The sequence below is a fragment of the Salmo salar genome, chromosome ssa20 (assembly GCF_905237065.1).
Source record: "Salmo salar chromosome ssa20, Ssal_v3.1, whole genome shotgun sequence".
Taxonomy (NCBI): Eukaryota; Metazoa; Chordata; class Actinopteri; order Salmoniformes; family Salmonidae; genus Salmo; species Salmo salar.
In genome coordinates, this window is record NC_059461.1 from 66,952,461 (window position 1) to 66,969,634 (window position 17,174).

A 17,174-nucleotide genomic window follows, 5' to 3' on the forward strand; every position below is an offset into this window, starting at 1 on the left:
GGGACTGCAGGCTAGGTATGGTATGAGCGTTTAGACTTAAGGTGTTGACTTCTTTACATGAAGATCTCACCAGTCGTCACTAACAGGCACAGAGGCTCAGCTCAGGAGAAGTCCCTTTTCAGCTGAGGTATATTGTCCCTGCTCCTCTCAGAGCTGCATGTTAATATGTCTTGTACTTTTCTGGAGTGACTGTCAGTGTTACACAACCGTTTTTTGGTGTGGTCAGTGAATAGTGTATTCACTATAGCTGCATCTTTCCTTTGTGTTATTTTGTTCTTCTGGTACACAGGAGGAAGCATTTACACGAACTCACAAGGACTGTGTTTCTTACAATGCCCTTCCGTGCATCAACCACTCCATATTATTTACTACTCGTCATAGAGGCTGCAATTTTGTCAGTTCTGTCGGTTGTTTAGAAAATGGGGCTGTAGGCCTAAGTGTTGCTATACTAGCTGTGTGGAGAAAATAAAGACAATGTTCCAGATAGATTTTTAGCACATGACTCCTCTGTGTTCATCCAGACCCCATAGCCATTACAATCACTACACAAGGTCATAGTCGCGGGAAGTAGTTTGGGGGTGGGAGTTCTGAAAAAATCGTGTAGCCCTCGCTACAGATGGCTATATCGGTCTGCTAATACAGGACTAGTAAAGGCCCAGTGCACTACTTTTTTTAAATATATATTTTTTCCCAGATTTTTCAGGAGGTGCTGCAACACCATCAGCACCCTTACTTCCCGTGGCTATGCACAGTTTTATTTCATAGTCAGTAAAAATGGCCAGATATTGATCTAATATATGTTATCCTTCTGGAGGTTTTGTCACCATACCTGATTGACTAATATTCTATAGAGGACTGATTCATCATTGCACAATTCAACAGAGCCCTGGAAGATGCTAGTTTTGGTCTCAGTGTTCAAGAAACTATATAAACATTTAAATTGACCTTTTTCAATAAACAATTGATCGCAAAATATATAGTGAGTGAGAAAGTGAGAAAGGAACCTTGGGTTCCTCCTAATTATTCTGCTTCGCAGACTCTCAGTACAAGATGTTTTAGTCATAATTGCCCTCGGACCTAGAAGTGTTGACCTGAATTGATAAGAACCCAGCTTAAACCAGTCTATACAAATCTCCATGTGTGTGCTTTCTGTTTTCCCACTCATTTCAGTTGCCTTTACCCTGTGTGTCATGTCTAATCATTACCTATCTGGACTGGAGCTAGGCTGCAGAACAACATGTAGCTTGTCAGGGGACAGCATCAGACAGAACAACATGTAGCTTGTCAGGGGACAGCATCAGGCAGAACAACATGTAGCTTGTCAGGGGACAGCATCAGACAGAACAACATGTAGCTTGTCAGGGGACAGCATCAGGCAGAACAACATGTAGCTTGTCAGGGGACAGCATCAGGCAGAACAACATGTAGCTTGTCAGGGGACAGCATCAGGCAGAACAACATGTAGCTTGTCAGGGGACAGCATCAGGCAGAACAACATGTAGCTTGTCACGGGACAGCATCAGGCAGAACAACATGTAGCTTGTCAGGGGACAGCATCAGGCAGAACAACATGTAGCTTGTCAGGGGACAGCATCAGGCAGAACAACATGCAGCTTGTCAGGGGACAGCATCAGGCAGAACAACATGTAGCTTGTCAGGGGACAGCATCAGGCAGAACAACATGTAGCTTGTCAGGGGACAGCATCAGGCAGAACAACATGTAGCTTGTCAGGGGACAGCATCAGGCAGAACAACATGTAGCTTGTCAGGGGACAGCATCAGACAGAACAACATGTAGCTTGTCAGGGGACAGCATCAGGCAGAACAACATGTAGCTTATCAGGGGACAGCATCAGACAGAACAACATGTAGCTTGTCAGGGGACAGCATCAGGCAGAACAACATGTAGCTTGTCAGGGGACAGCATCAGGCAGGACAACGTGTAGCTTGTCAGGGGACAGCATCAGGCAGAACAATGTGTAGCTTGTCAGGGGACAGCATCAGGCAGGAATAATGGACACTAAAAAGCACAACACAGATGGCCGGGTGCTCCCATGGTATAGACTGCTTGGTGCGCTGAACAAAAAGGACCCTGTGTGATAAGGTGTGCTGTCAGTTATCCATCAGTGAGATGATTACACCCTTTCCTCAGAGTGAGAGAGAGAGACAGAGAGAGGGAGATAGAAAGAGATGTACAGCTGTGTGTCACAAACCTGTTCAACTGGTAGCTCTATGCATGTCAAAAATGTTTACGAACAGGAATCAGTTTAACAACATGGTTTACTTGGAATCATTGTGCAAATTAGGATATGAAACGTCGCAGCTATAGCTCTGCCATTGTAAATTGGCTTACAATGAGCTTGATGAATCATTGACTGAACCCCATTGATAAAGTATGGACAAGACAAACATACAGTAGTTCAGCTTTTATCTTCAGCCTCACATTCCAATCTAGTTACATTAGTTAGCTCATAGTACTGAAGAGCTATGAAGAAATGGTAGGCTAGGCTAAACTGCTCTGTATTGTTTTGTTTTTTCAGATTCTAGATGAAAAAGATTGAGTTTGTTAAATTACTGTTCTCTGTGCTCACTCAAGAGACTCTAGGGATATGGGAATCAAAATGCTGTGCTTCTTGGTTAATAATTCAAGAATAGATGGAAGGAAAAGAAAAATGTCATGCAGAGTTAAGTTTCCTTTGATTTCTGCTGCCTATACAAGTAGTGTTCACTGTAGGAGTCTGGCCTTTCTGCAACCAGTATTGATCTAGTTAGAGTGGTTCTCCTAGCTGCTCTCTAACCCCTGCATTCCCAGCTATTTGCCATGGTGACTTTGTGGACATGCACCATGGGATCACCATTCATTGCACAGCCCATCAGTTTCAGCACTTAATAAGTGTGAGCTTATTTTTGTATCTCTCGCCGAAGTGGTGTGTGGCACAGAAAGAGAGAGAGATAGAGAGGAAGCGGAACAACAGGGAGAGGCAGAGGAGAGGAGTGCAGACAGGGTTTGGTGGGGGGGCTGATTTCCCCAGTGAGCTCGTATCTCCTCAGGGACAGAGCCACCTTAATCAGGAACATGAAAGTATCTCCTGTCCTGTGGTGCCGGTGCCTCTCTGTCTGTCTGTCTCTCTCTGTCTCTCTCTCTGTCTCTCTCTCTCTCTCTCTGTGTCTGTCTGTCACTCTCTCTCTCTGTCTTTCTTTTATTTAATTTCCCAGTTCCACTGTATGCAGTATTAACTCATTTCACATTGAACCTGAGGATTTGACTTTGCAGATGATTTCACATCAGAACTGGTGATCTGATCTGAACTTATTAAAAGGTCCAATGCAGCTGTTCTTATCTCAATATCAAATAATTTCTGGGTACAGTTAAGTAACTTACTGTGAATGCTTTCAATAAACATTTTCAAAAATAAACAAAAATAGCTTCTTAGCCAAGAGCAATTTCTCACTCAATAATTTTACTAGGACTGTCTGGGAGTGGTCTGAGTGGGGAGGGGAAAACTGAAAACAAGCTGTTATTGGCAGAGAGGTTTGGAACTCTATTTGTTATTGGTCTATTTACTAATGTACAGCATGGTGATGTCACCAGGTAGGCCAAAACTCTATCCCACCAAAACAGGCAGAAATTTCGGGAGGTCTTTTCAAATAGCTTTTACACTAAAAGGGCGTTATCAGCATTTTCACCATTTCACAGTATTATTCCAACCTCATAGTGTGGAAATATATATACAACATAGGAAAATAATTTTTTTGACGGCAATGGGCCTTTAAAACCTGTTGAGGACAGACGTTCCGCTAGCGGAAACCCGTTCCGCCTGCGGAACCCCTAGCCAACAGCCAATGGCATCGCACGGCGCGAAATACAAATCCAACTAAAATACTACAATTCAATTTTCTCAAACAATCAACTATTTTACACCATTTTAAAGATAAGACTCTCGTTAATCTAACCACATTGTCCGTTTTCAAAAAGGCTTTACAGCGAAAGCAAAACATTAGATTATGTTGGGAGAGTACATAGACACAAATAATCACACAGCCATTTTCCAAGCAAGCATATATGTCACATAAACCCAAACCACAGCTAAATGCAGCACTAACCTTTGATGATCTTCATCAGATGACACTCCTAGGACATTATGTTATACAATACATGCATGTTTTGTTCAATCAAGTTCATATTTATATCAAAAAACAGCTTTTTACATTAGCATGTGATGTTCAGAACTAGCATACCCACCGAAAACTTCCGGTGAATTTACTAAATTACTCATGATAAACGTTGACAAAATACATAACAATTATTTTAAGAATTATAGATACAGAACTCCTTTATGCAATCGCTATGTCCGATTTTAAAATAGCTTTTCCGCGAAAGCACATTTTGCAATATTCTGAGTACATAGCTCGGCCATCACGGCTAGCTATTTTGACATCCGCCAACTTCGGGGTCACCTAAACTCAGAATTACTATTAGAAAAATTGGATTAACTTTGCTGTTCTTCGTCAGAATGCACTCACAGGACTTCTACTTCAACAACAAATGTTGTTTTGGTTCCAAATAATCCATAGTTATATCCAAATACCTCCGTTTTGTTCGTGCCTTCAGGTCACTATCCGAAGGGTAACACGCGAGCGCATTTCGTGACAAAACATTTCAAAATATTCCATTACCGTACTTAGAAGCATGTCAAACGCTGTTTAAAATCAATTTTATGCTATTTTTCTCGTAAAATAGCGATAATATTCCAACCGGGCAACGTTGTATTCATTCAAAGAGAGAAAGAAAAACATGGCGTGTTCTCGTGACCGCGCATCTCCAGTCTCACTGTCCCCAGGCTGACCACTAACAAACTCTGCTCCTATACTTTGCCCAGAGACAGCAGACACCCCATTCCACTTTCAGGCGGCTTTAGAGAGCCAATGGAAGCCTTAGAAAGTGTCACGTTACAGCACAGATGCTGTAATTTCGATAGAGATGTAACAGAAGGACAACAAATTGTCAGACAGGGCACTTCCTGCATGGAATCTTCTCAGGTTTTGGCCTGCCATATGAGTTCTGTTATACTCACAGACACCATTCAAACAGTTTTAGAAACTTTTGAGTGTTTTCTATTCAAATCACTAATTATATGCATATTCTTGTTTCTGGGCAGGAGTAGTAACCAGATTAAATCGGATACGTTTTTTATCCAGCCGTGAAAATACTGCCCCCTATCCCAAAGAAGTTAAAGCTTCAGAGGACTTAGTCTGATAGGATAATGTGTTACAGTATGGTTGTGACACTATGCTAATGTAGCAGATGTCCCACAAAGACAAGAAGACTGGTCTCGGCACCAGTGTAACAGATGTGATTGTACTTCTTAACTCTCTTGCTTTGTGTTTTAAAAAAAAGACTGTCCAGCCAGCAATCCCTGTTGATTGGTGTTTATTCTGACGATAGACACAAGGAAGCACATTAGATGTGCAGGACAACAGTATGTTGATGGCTGTAGATTCGGGAACTAACAGTAAATTGGCAGTTGAATATGTGTGGTTATTAGGCCTACTGTGGGTCGATACTGATAGTGACTAATATTTAACCTGATAGAAATAGGAAACAGAGAATGTCGGGGGGTAGCCTATAATTAAGAAATTCGATTGTGCCCATCCCTGCAAGTTAAAAAGCCGTACAACTTAAATTCTGCATTTCATTAACATAACTGTAGGAAAGGTGATGTTGGTATGCTTCAGTTTGCTGCCATATGACTGGTTTCACATTTGTCTTCAGCGATTATAAGGTGAAATATATCTAAAACAAGTGTAATTTATATTTACAATTCCCTGATCCAAATGGATTAATCATTTACCTACTTCTTATCAATAGCTTTTAACAAGCTGTAAAATACAGTGCAAAGAGAATGGTGTTATTTCTATCAGGAAAAAATTCAGTTGATGCTTTTTCCACTTGGAACCGGTATGTTCGTTAGACCTTATTTATGGTCTCCTTGCACGTAAAGGTGGTGGAATTATGAGGGAATTAAGTCAAAGTCAGGATAAGGCGTATCTGTAGACACACCTCCGTCACACCTTAATTTATTAGATCTCCACCCCAAAGGAATAGCGGGTGAATGGCATGCTATTCTCATGCTTAAGTTCAAGGTCAGTATACGCATAGAGAGAAAAGTGCATAAAAAGGGAATTATGTTCCCCATATAGAATTTTGTTTGGATGTCAATGCAACCAAATATCAACATTTGAAGAAGATCTTTTGTGCCACTGACTTAGTCTGGCCTTAATTCCAGTTTGTCTACAAATTAATACTTTAACTTGTCTGTTAGCATGGAAATAACTGAATTAGGAGGGAGCTAATGCGACCATTACATTTAGAACATGCTAGCTAACTTAGTCGTACAGCAATAACATACATACAAAAGCACATCACTGGAAGCCCCCAATATCTAACCGGGTACCGTAGACATACATGTATATACATACATACATATATATAAATCCAACATGTAATTAATAACATATACACACACACATATACAGTACCAGCCAAAAGTTTGGAGACACTTACTCATTCAAGGGTTTTTCATTATTTTTACTATTTTCTACATTGTAAAATTATAGTGAGGACATAAAAACTATGACTGTTGAAAAGCATTCCTCATGAGGCTTGTTGAGAGAAAGGGGTCTGAATACTTTCTGAAGGCACTGTATATATACCTCAATGTCTGTCGCCTAGTGAACTCGTACGTACACATTGTAAATACTATTTCAAAAGGTGACCTACTGCTTGCATGTCGATATCAGACTGGGAAGAATTGCCGTTCACGATCCCCCCCCCCCCCCATCTGCAAGCATGACCAATGGCATAACACCTTATTAATATGTAAATTCAGTGAACCAATAAGAATACATAAACATCGAATACATATTTTTGCAGAGGCAAGTGGAAACATAACCAACCTTGTTACACTCATTATAGACCTGACATTTTAAATATATTTCACTATTTAACTCCTGAAAAATGTATGACGTGTTAATGTCATAATTCCACTGTCCCCAGCCCAGGTAGGAAATTCATAAACTTTATCTCCCTCTGGAAAATGGTGTTTAAACATTATTAGTCCATGCTACTATTTGGTTTGCAACAATTGGGGGTTGTATAAAACTAACTGTGCAGCAATGTATCATTTTACAAATGCGATCTCTCCTGGACCAGTAGGGTAGCTAGCCCAAGAATTAACATGAAACTAATGATTCACCATGGAAACCGTAAACTCTCAGAATTCCATTAATGAATTAACCGGCACAGGGCGGCTAGCAACAGTGCCTTCAGAAAGTATTCACACCCCTTGACTTTTTCTACATTTTGTTGTGTTGCAGCCTGAATTTAAAATTGATTAAATATAGTTTTTTTTCACTGGCCTACACACAATACCCCATCATTTCAAAGTGAAATTATGTTTTTCAAAATTGTTACTTATTAATTAAAAATGAATAGCTAAAATGTCTTAAGTCAATAAGATTTCAACCCCTTTGTTATGGCAAGCCTAAATAAGTTAATGAGTAAGAATTTGCTTAACAAGTCACATAAAAAGTTGCATGGACTCACTCTGTGAGCAGTAATAGTGTGTAACATGATTTTTGAATGACTACCTCATCTCTGTACCCCACACATACAATTATCTGTAAGGTCCCTCAGTTAAGCAGTGAATTTTAAACACAGATTCAACCACAAAGACCAGGGAGGTTTTCCAGTGCCTTGCAAAGAAGGGCACCTATTGGTAAATAGGTAAAAACAGACATTGAATATCCCTTTGAGCATGGTGAAGTTATTAATTACACGTTGGATGGTGTATCGATACACCCAGCCACTACAAAGATACAGGCGTCCTTCCTAACTCAGTTGCCAGAGACGAAGGAAACCGCTCAGGGATTTCACCATGAGGCCAATGGTGACTTTAAAACAGTTACAGAGTTGAATTGCCGTGATAGGAGAAAACTGAGGTTGGATCAATAACATCATAGTTACTCCACAATAATAACCTAATTGACAGAATGAAAAGAAGCAAGCCTGTACAGAATACAAATATTCCAAAACATGCATTCTGTTTGCAATAAGGCACTAAAGTAATACTGCAAAAAATGTGTCAAAGCAATTAGCTTTTTGTCCTGAATACAAAGTGTTATGTTTGGGGCAAATCCAATAGAACACATTACTGAGTAGCACACTCCATATTTTAAATTCAAGCATAGTAGTGGCTGCATCATGTTATGCGTATGCTTGTAATCGTTAAGGACTGGGGAGTTTTTCAGGATAAAAAATAAACATAATGGAGTTAAGCACAGGCAAAATCCTAGAGGAAAACCTGTTTCAGTCTGCTTTTCACCAGACACTGGGAGATTAATTTACCTTTCAGCAGGACAAGAACCTAAAACACAAGGGCAAATCTACACTGGAGTTGCTTACCATTTTCATTTTCAATACATTTTCAAAAATGTCTAAAAACATGTTTTCACTTTGTCATTATGGAGTGTTGTGTGCAGATGGATGGTTGAGAAAATGTTTATAATTAATCCATTTTGAATTAAGGCTGTAACACAGCAAAATGTGGATTAAGTATAGGGGAATGCATACTTTCAGAAGGTACTATAAATGCCAATGATTTGTTTAGCATAGCTATGTCAAATTAATAGAACGATTAGAATTAACGACTGGGTCAAAACATGAGAAAATAACTAGCAACTTCAGAATCCGAAAACAAATTAATGTTTTAATGAAAAAAAGTATAATATTTGTATTAATATGTTGGCAAGTGTTTTATAAAAGCAATAAGGCCCTTGAACCCGGCTATCGTGTGATAAGTCCCTACTAAGGGCTGTTCTTAGGCCTGAGGTGATAATCCTTATTTGGCTTATATCTTAAGTAGTTATACACACTGTTCTACTACTAATGTTCTTTGTTTTCATACAGTGGCTTGCGAAAGTATTCACCCCCTTGGCATTTTTCCTATTTTGTTGCCTTACAACCTGGAATTAAAATATATTTTTGGGGGGTTTGTATCATTTGATTTACACAACATGCCTACCACTTTGAAGATGCAAAATATTTTTTATCGTGAAACAAACAAGAAATAAGACATAAAAACAGAAAACTTGAGCGTGCATAACTATTCACCCTCCAAAGTCAATACTTTGTAGAGCCACCTTTTGCAGCAATTACAGCTGAGCATCTCTTGGGGTATGTCTCTATAAGTTTGGCACATCTAGCCACTGGGATTTTTGCCTATTTTTCAAGGCAAAACTACTCCAACTCCTTCAAGTTGAATGGGTTCCGCTGGTGTACAGCAATCTTTAAGTCACAAATTCTCAATTGGATTGAGGTCTGGGCTTTGCCTAGGCCATTCCAACACATTTAAATGTTTACCTTTAAACCACTCGAGTGGTGCATTATCAGTATGCTTAGGGTCATTGTCCTGCTGGAAGGTGAACCTTGACCCAGGCTCAAATCTCTGGAAGACTGAAACAGGTTTCCCTCAAGAATTTCCCTGTATTTAACACCATCCATCATTCCTTCAATTCTGACCAGTTTCGCAGTCCCTGCTGATTAAAAACATCCCCATAGTATGATGCTGCCATCACCATGCTTCACTGTTGGGATGATGTTCTCAGGGTGATGAGAGGTGTTGGGTTTGCGCCAGACATAGCGTTTTCCTTGATGGCCAAAAAGCTCAATTTTAGTCTCATCTGACCAGAGTACCTTCTTCCATATGTTTGGGGAGTCTCCCACATGCCTTTTGGCGAACACCAAACGTGTTTTTTCTGTAAGCAATGGCTTTTTTCTGTCCACTCTTCCGTAAAGCCCAGCTCTGTGGAGTGTACGACTTAAAGTGGTCCTATGGACAGATACTCCAATCTCTGCTGTGGAGCTTTGCAGCTCCTTCAGGGTTATCTTTGGTCTCATTGTTGCCTCTCTGATTAATGCCCTCCTTGCCTGGTCTGTGAGTTTTGGTTGACAGCCCTCTCTTCGCAGGTTTGTTGTGGTGCCATATTCTTTCCATTTGTTAATAATGGATTTTATGGCGCTCCATGGGATGTTCAAAGTTTTGGATATTTTTTACAACCCAACCCTGATCTGTACTTCTCCACAACTTTGTCCCTGACCTGTTTGGAGAGCTTCTTGGGTCTTCATAGTGGTGCCCCTTGCTTAGTGGTGTTGCAGACTCTGGGGCCTTTCAGAACAGGTGTATATATACTGAGATCATGTGACACTTAGATTGCACACAGGTGGACTTTATGTAACTAATTATGTGACTTCTGAAGGTAATTGGTTGCACCAGATCTTATTTAGGGGCTTCATAGCAAAGCCACTATACATATGCACGCACCACTTTTCAGTTTTTTATTTTTTAGAGTTTTTTTTAAGTAATTTTTTTCATTTCACTTCACCAGTTTATACTATTTTGTGTATGTCCATTTCATGAAATCCAAATAAAAATGTATTTCAAATACAGGTTTTAATGAAACAAAATAGGAAAAACGTGAAGGGGGGGAATACTTTTGCAAGGCACTGTAGCTTACAGATTATTTACTGTTTGTCAGTACCTCTACAGTAAATATTTTTCTCTTGGTGTGCGCCAGCTTCTGCTTTTTATTTGACTGTTTTTGTTACCAAACTTTAAATAGAGTGTACACATCATTTGTAATTAAAAATAGAGTGTGGTGTTAAGGCTAGTAATTTAAATGGATGATTATTCAGTTCATGGTTACCATTGTATCATGTTGATGGTCACCTGCTCCTGTTGCTGAGGATAACCTTATCTCAACAGGCAGCAGGAGCTTTATCCTCTGCAATCGTGTAATTTAGTACATTGAGATTCGTTCCCATTGTGGTCCATTGCACTCTGGACAGTCTCTTTTTTTTCATACAAAATCATTTAAAGTTCTCCAGGGTGATAAAGGCAGCTTTATTTGACTATTCAAAAATACCTATTTGAATATGAAATACAAGGAGTAGCTAATATCCAATGGAAATAGGATAACTTCACAACTGCTGTGTTCGAGATTATACTGTATGGTTTTGTGTTCTTGGGGGTGTAAGGTTTAGAACTTGGATTTCAGACTTTTGGTGAAACATTTATATTGAATAATGTTGTGTTCTTTTGTAAATCCTTGTAACTCCTTTTGTCACTGTTCAGTATTTGCAGGTATACCAGGTTATATTACTGTGTTCAGTTTGATGTGTAACAGAAGGGGTATTGAGTGTTGAAAGTCCCATGTTGGGCTATTAGATCTGATGTGCACATACAGTACAGGCTGCAGGATGCCACTGGTCACTCTGGACAGATCTGTGTGGAAGTGATGGTAACCATGGTAAAAGCATTTACTCCCATTCAAAAGGGATTCAAATTCAATGGGGCATGGGAAACAAATGAAAACTCTTCCAATGGTTGCTTACTGCTTGCTAACAGGAACTCAGTGTTTTTCTTTGGGAATAAATAAATACTAAATTGATGTGGCATGTGCAAGCAGCAGTGCTTGACTTGGGCCGGAGTTGTCCGGAGCGCTGTACCGCCACTTCAACATTTTTGGGAATTGCGTACCACCTCTATAAACCTTTTTAATGGCTTTTTGAGTAGCAGCGGAAGTGAACCCTGGAACCCCAGAGAACTTCCGGTGCGTTTGTAAACAACAGCTGTTCCGTCATAGCTGAAAATAGCTAGTTGGCTAAGCTAACTTAGTCTAGTTGTTTTCTCAACGTCAGCATTTTTTTTACCATAGCATTCGCGGGTGGGATGGTCCTTACATTTCCCAAAGAAGCCTCGCAGTAGGCTGCATTGCCTGCATGGATAGTAACATTAGCAGCAGCAGGTGGCAGAGACAGGATAATGTGTAGCACACGGGTAGGTTTTTTTATCAAGTTAACCCTCTATTCTAGGTAATATCAGGTAGCTAGCTACATATAAATAGGATTGTCACGCCCTGACCATAGAGAGCCCTTGGTTCTCTATGGTATAGTAGGTCAGAGCGTGACTGCGGGTGTTCTATGTTGTTTATTTCTATGTTGGTGTGCTTGGTATGGTTCCCAATCAGAGGCAGCTGTTTAGCGTTGTCTCTGATTGGGGATCATATTTAGGCAGCCATTTCCCCACTGTGTTTTGTGGGATCTTGTTTTTGTGTAGGTGCCTGTTTGCATTTCACTGTCTTCACGTTTCGTTTGATTCATTTATTGTTTTTGTATTTTGCTGAAGTTTCACGTTATAATAAAGATGTGGAACGCTACTCACGCTGCGCCTTGGTCCAATCATTACGACGAACGTGACAAGGATATACAGCCATCCAATATTAGTTTATTTAATGACACAAAGGTTAGCTTCATCTGCTAAAAATGACAAGTTAGCTACCTTGCTGGTAGCTAAGATATCTAGCTAGCTAATGAACAGATTTCCAGTCCCAAAGAGAGAGCTATGACAATATAAAAACACAATTGCAATGAAATATCAAATGTTATATCGCTTAAAAATAATGAAGCATGTCCTGGTCTAATTTATATGTTTCCTAACCTCAGATACAGAGACCTGTGAAAGCTGTCTGCCGATGAAGGTCCCTAAGAAAGTTCCAAGTCCTAGAGAGACTGAAGGGTATATCGCCTATGGGTTATATATGCTACTGGTTTACTGTTAGAATTGGTTGTAGGACTACAAAAATACTGTTAAAAGTAACAATGCATAGACCTGTAACATGAATGGCCAATCTTGCTCCTAGATATCTAGCTACTGGGTGTGCAGGTTTCTGTTCCATCCCAGCCCTGACATTCTGCTTATTATTTATATAAGACACTATTCATTTAACTATTCAATCATCTCTTGCTTTGGAGTAAGATGAATGTCAAAAACCACTAACCATTTACATAGGTGTTCTTTGTATGATATGAAATGAACTGTTAGATTAAGCGTTGGGTATTTTTTGGTTATTGAACATTCCCTGTTTGTCTGTTTTATTTGGTTGTCACTCACTCTCATTTTGTCTGATGATATTGCACAGATTTGTCCTTAATCATTGGTGTGGGTGTAACAATCTGTGAATGGCTGACCTAGGATGCAACCCCTGTACACAACAGCACTTCATACCCACAAAGCAGCGTCCATTATCATACCAAAACTATGTTCTTGGTTGGGCTAAGATAACAGTACTTTAGGTCTGGGCAGGTGAGATCACCACACGATGGCTACTAGGGCTTTCTTACTTTGTCTTTCCTTGATTACTTGCATCCTATCTCCTCTCCTTTATTGTATTGCAACTGTATTGTCCCTCCCCTCTCACCTTCTTCTCCAATGGGTTTTTAGAAGGAGATGAGGAAAGGAGTCGAGGAAAGATTAATTCAGAAAGCCAAAGAATAGCCTAATTGACCGATAATCTCTCCAAAACATGAATATTTGAACCTTATATATAATACAAATGTCTAATTAGATACCTTGCTTTGAAGTAGCCTATCCATTTGATCCCTGATTCATTGAATGATGGAATAATTTTAGAAAGACAAAAGTATTTGGTCATAATGTTGCAATATTTTATATCAAGGGTGGGAACCATCCTCCAGGATAGCTACTGGGTGTGCAGACGTTTGTTCAAGCCCTGGTCTAACTACATTGTAGCCTAAACATCAGCTGCTCAACAAGACCTTGATAAGCAGACTTGGGCTGGATCAATAGCCAAGCCTGCACACCCAGGAGCTCTCCAGATGGAGAGTTGACCATATTTTGACAACATGTGACTAACAGTGCAGTTCTATTTTGTGGAGAGGTTAAGTGCCTTGATCTAGGGCAGGAGATGGTAGGTCTACATGGGATCAGACACAGCAGCCTTCCAGTGTCAATAATGCTTACTTTTTAATGTAGATTATAATAATAGTCATGGAAATTTGGTTAAAAGTAATGGAAAATGTGTATAAACCCTTAACAGTGAATAATCAGGTCTCTATAGCATATAGTCATTTGTGAATTTTGGTGAACATAGTCTAATGGACCGACTTGGAAAAAGACAGCATTTCTTTCATCCCAAATCAAGCACTGGCATGCAGTGTAGCGTCTGTAGAGATAGCTGTGGTAAACCGTGGGGTGTTGGGTTGAGCGTGCAGAGATTGACACAGAGACAGGGAGGCTTTAGTCCAAAAAACAACTTTACTTAAGACAGAAAATAAATATATCAAAGAAATAACATAGGTTTTGCTCAGTCTTCCTTCTCTTAACTGGTGTCCGTCTCTCTCCCTTCTCTCCCGCGGTGTGCCATTGTGCTCCTTTTATTTGGCACTTCCCGCTAATTACCTCCACTTAGCTGTCCGTGTCGGGGTGCCCAGCTCCCGCATTCCCAGCAGAGGGAGCCAATGTCGCCTCGCGTACCTCGCCTCTATTACCATCCCCCGGGGTAGACCTCTTGGGATACCACATAGCATACTCTGCTGCTTTTGTTGGGGAGATTAGATCCCCCGATGTTGCAATGGAGGTGATTCATTTAATGTAAAATTACTCAGGACAGTTGAGTACTTTGTTTATTGTTTATGTATGGGGTTAAGACTTTTTACCAGTAAATCTAGCAGGTACAGTTTGTTAATTTGTTAATCCTTTAGCCTCCAGTCTAGGTGTTTTATTAGTTCCATGGCTCTGCTATGTCATTTCCTTTCCTAACCACCCCATAACCCCGACCTGAACTCTGAAAAGGCTGAAATGTGATTGCTGTTGATGGCTAGCTTAGCAACACCTTGTAGTCAGTTGCTCCATGATGTCATGTCTTTGGCATCATTAAAGGTGAAGACTGTTATTTTATCAAATCAATTCTCTGTAATTATTATTACGTGATTAAACTAATCATGTCAATTTAATTAACTAGGAAGTTGGGGCACCACAGAAAATCTTCAGATTACAAAGTTATACTTTTCTGAATATAACTCTTCAGATATTTTAACATCTGATCAATTAGTCTTCTATTTATGAATTATTCTTTACCTCACGTCAGTCTCATTTGAACGTCGTAAATTGTTGGTTATCTGCACAAACCCAGCCTTTACTATAAATCATCCATACACCAATTGGCTTAATCATTTATTTACTAACTAACTAAATAATCACAGAAATGCATAATCAAACAAACAGTAGATATTGGTTACTAACAATGATAGGGAAGATTCCCTAGTGGGCAAAGGGAAGTGGGTGTGGACTGAGAAAGTGCGGGAAAGACAAAATGGATTCATTACACAGTCTATAATTATATACATTGAAATGCTAATCCTTCGCATATGAACGGCCGCTCATTCGAGGATAATTGCAAGTACATATTTACGGTGTATGTCATTGTTGTCTTCTCTGTTGGAATCTGGTCCGTCTGCTGGAGAATTCATCCGATTCTCTCTCTCTCTTTCTGTTTCCCGGGAGATCAAAGTATTTCGTGGTTAGAATGGATACTTCAGAGTACCATTCAGAAATGTTCTCATAGAGTAGGTGTTTCGGCGGTTGTCAGTATTCTCGTCCCAGGTTTACATAATTTCTAGCTGCAGACTAGTAATTAGTATCTAAGATTTGCTCTTATTCTGTAGGGATCAATAGTCTCAGAGTTTAACCATTTCCAGCCGTGTAGCCAATGCTCCACGTGGTATAGTTTTTTAGTTTTGGTACTCAAACCTGTGCCACCTCAGCTTACACCGAGGTATGCATGGTCTTAACTATTCGCAATCACAGCTCACGCTGTGGGTTTGCTTAGTCTGAAGGGGATTTCCTCAGGAGGGGGATTTATTCGTAACAATAGAAAAGGCGGTTCAATGACGCCAGATCATGTCAGTGCTCACGCGGGCGGGCCAATGACTTAGTTAAACTTTAAAGGGAATACAATTCTCTCACATTAAAGGTTTAACATCACATTATATAATTTCACAAATAGTTTCATCTTTACTCATTCATTTTATACAAGAATTAGATGCAAACACCATAACTGAGAAATGTACACATTCAGAGATATAGTTATGTGTGTTTCCTGTCCTTCGTGAGGTCACCAAATGAAACACACTCAACATAACTGTCCCTTAAGTGTCCACTGACCCTTCCCACATTCTCACAAGTGGACATATAGTTTCATTTTCCCATTTTGGGGATTTAGGAGTTCGGCCACGTGAAATCCTTTGTTCACTCTGTGGTCTCTCTCTCTGCATGAAAAGGGGAAGAGAGTCTCCGCCAGGAATTTACGACCTGAGATAACAGAACCTGGGTGTAGGAGAGAGTGAGAGGGGGAAGCTACGATCTACACCCAGAAAGGGCCACAACATGACAATGAGGACCTCTTTTTATCCACTCTCTATGCCTGTGTGACAATCCCTTCCATCAGTCTCTCTTTTTCTCATGCTGGACTTTGCCCCTGTTTTCTCACTCACTCTCTCGTGCTGGACTTTGCCCCTGTTTTCTCACTCACTCTCTCATGCTGGACTTTGCCCCTGTTTTCTCACTCACTCTCTCGTGCTGGACTTTGTCTACACAGCAACATATTGTACAGATTGGGGGTGGGAAAGGTTGTGAAGTAAAGTGGCTGTAAATAAGCAATTTCAAATGTTGGCTACACTTGTGCATTTCGTTAAGGTGCTACAAGGTAGACTGACACCTGTAAATTAACAACCTGATAGATTAGAGATATTTATGAAGATGAGAGACCCATGGGGTGGTATACAATTGGCCCAGCGTCGTCTGGGTTAGGGGAGGGTTTGGCCGGCAGGGATGTACTTGTCCAATTGTACTCTAGAAACTCCTGTGGCAGGCTTGGTGCAATACATGCTGACATGGTCGCCAGGTGTATGGTGTTTCCTCTGACACATTGGTGTGGCTGGCTTCTGGGTTAAGTGGGCATTGTGTCAAGAATACTTTTTGGATATATATTTTTTTGAACTTTTACCCCTTTTTCGTGGTACCCAATTGGCAGTTACAGTCTTGTCTCATCGCTGCAACTCCTGTATGACTCGGGAGAGGTGAAGGTCGAGAGCAGTGCGTCCTCCGAAACACAACCCAGCCAAGCCGCACTGCTCTCGACCTTCGCCTCTCCCGAGTCCGTACGGGAGTTGCAGCGATGAGACAAGACTGTAACTGCCAATTGGATTCCACGAAAAAGGGGTAAAAGTTTTAAAAAAAAATATATATATATATACA

The 17,174-nt window shown here is 40.3% G+C and overlaps 1 protein-coding gene across 4 annotated transcripts in view; it reads left to right on the forward strand.

Annotated features, from left to right (window-relative positions):
* LOC106581141 (CD166 antigen homolog) overlaps nt 1-17,174 on the forward strand; it is a 62,162-nt gene that overhangs the window by 33,137 nt on the left and 11,851 nt on the right. The gene's annotated exons all lie outside the window — the stretch shown is intronic.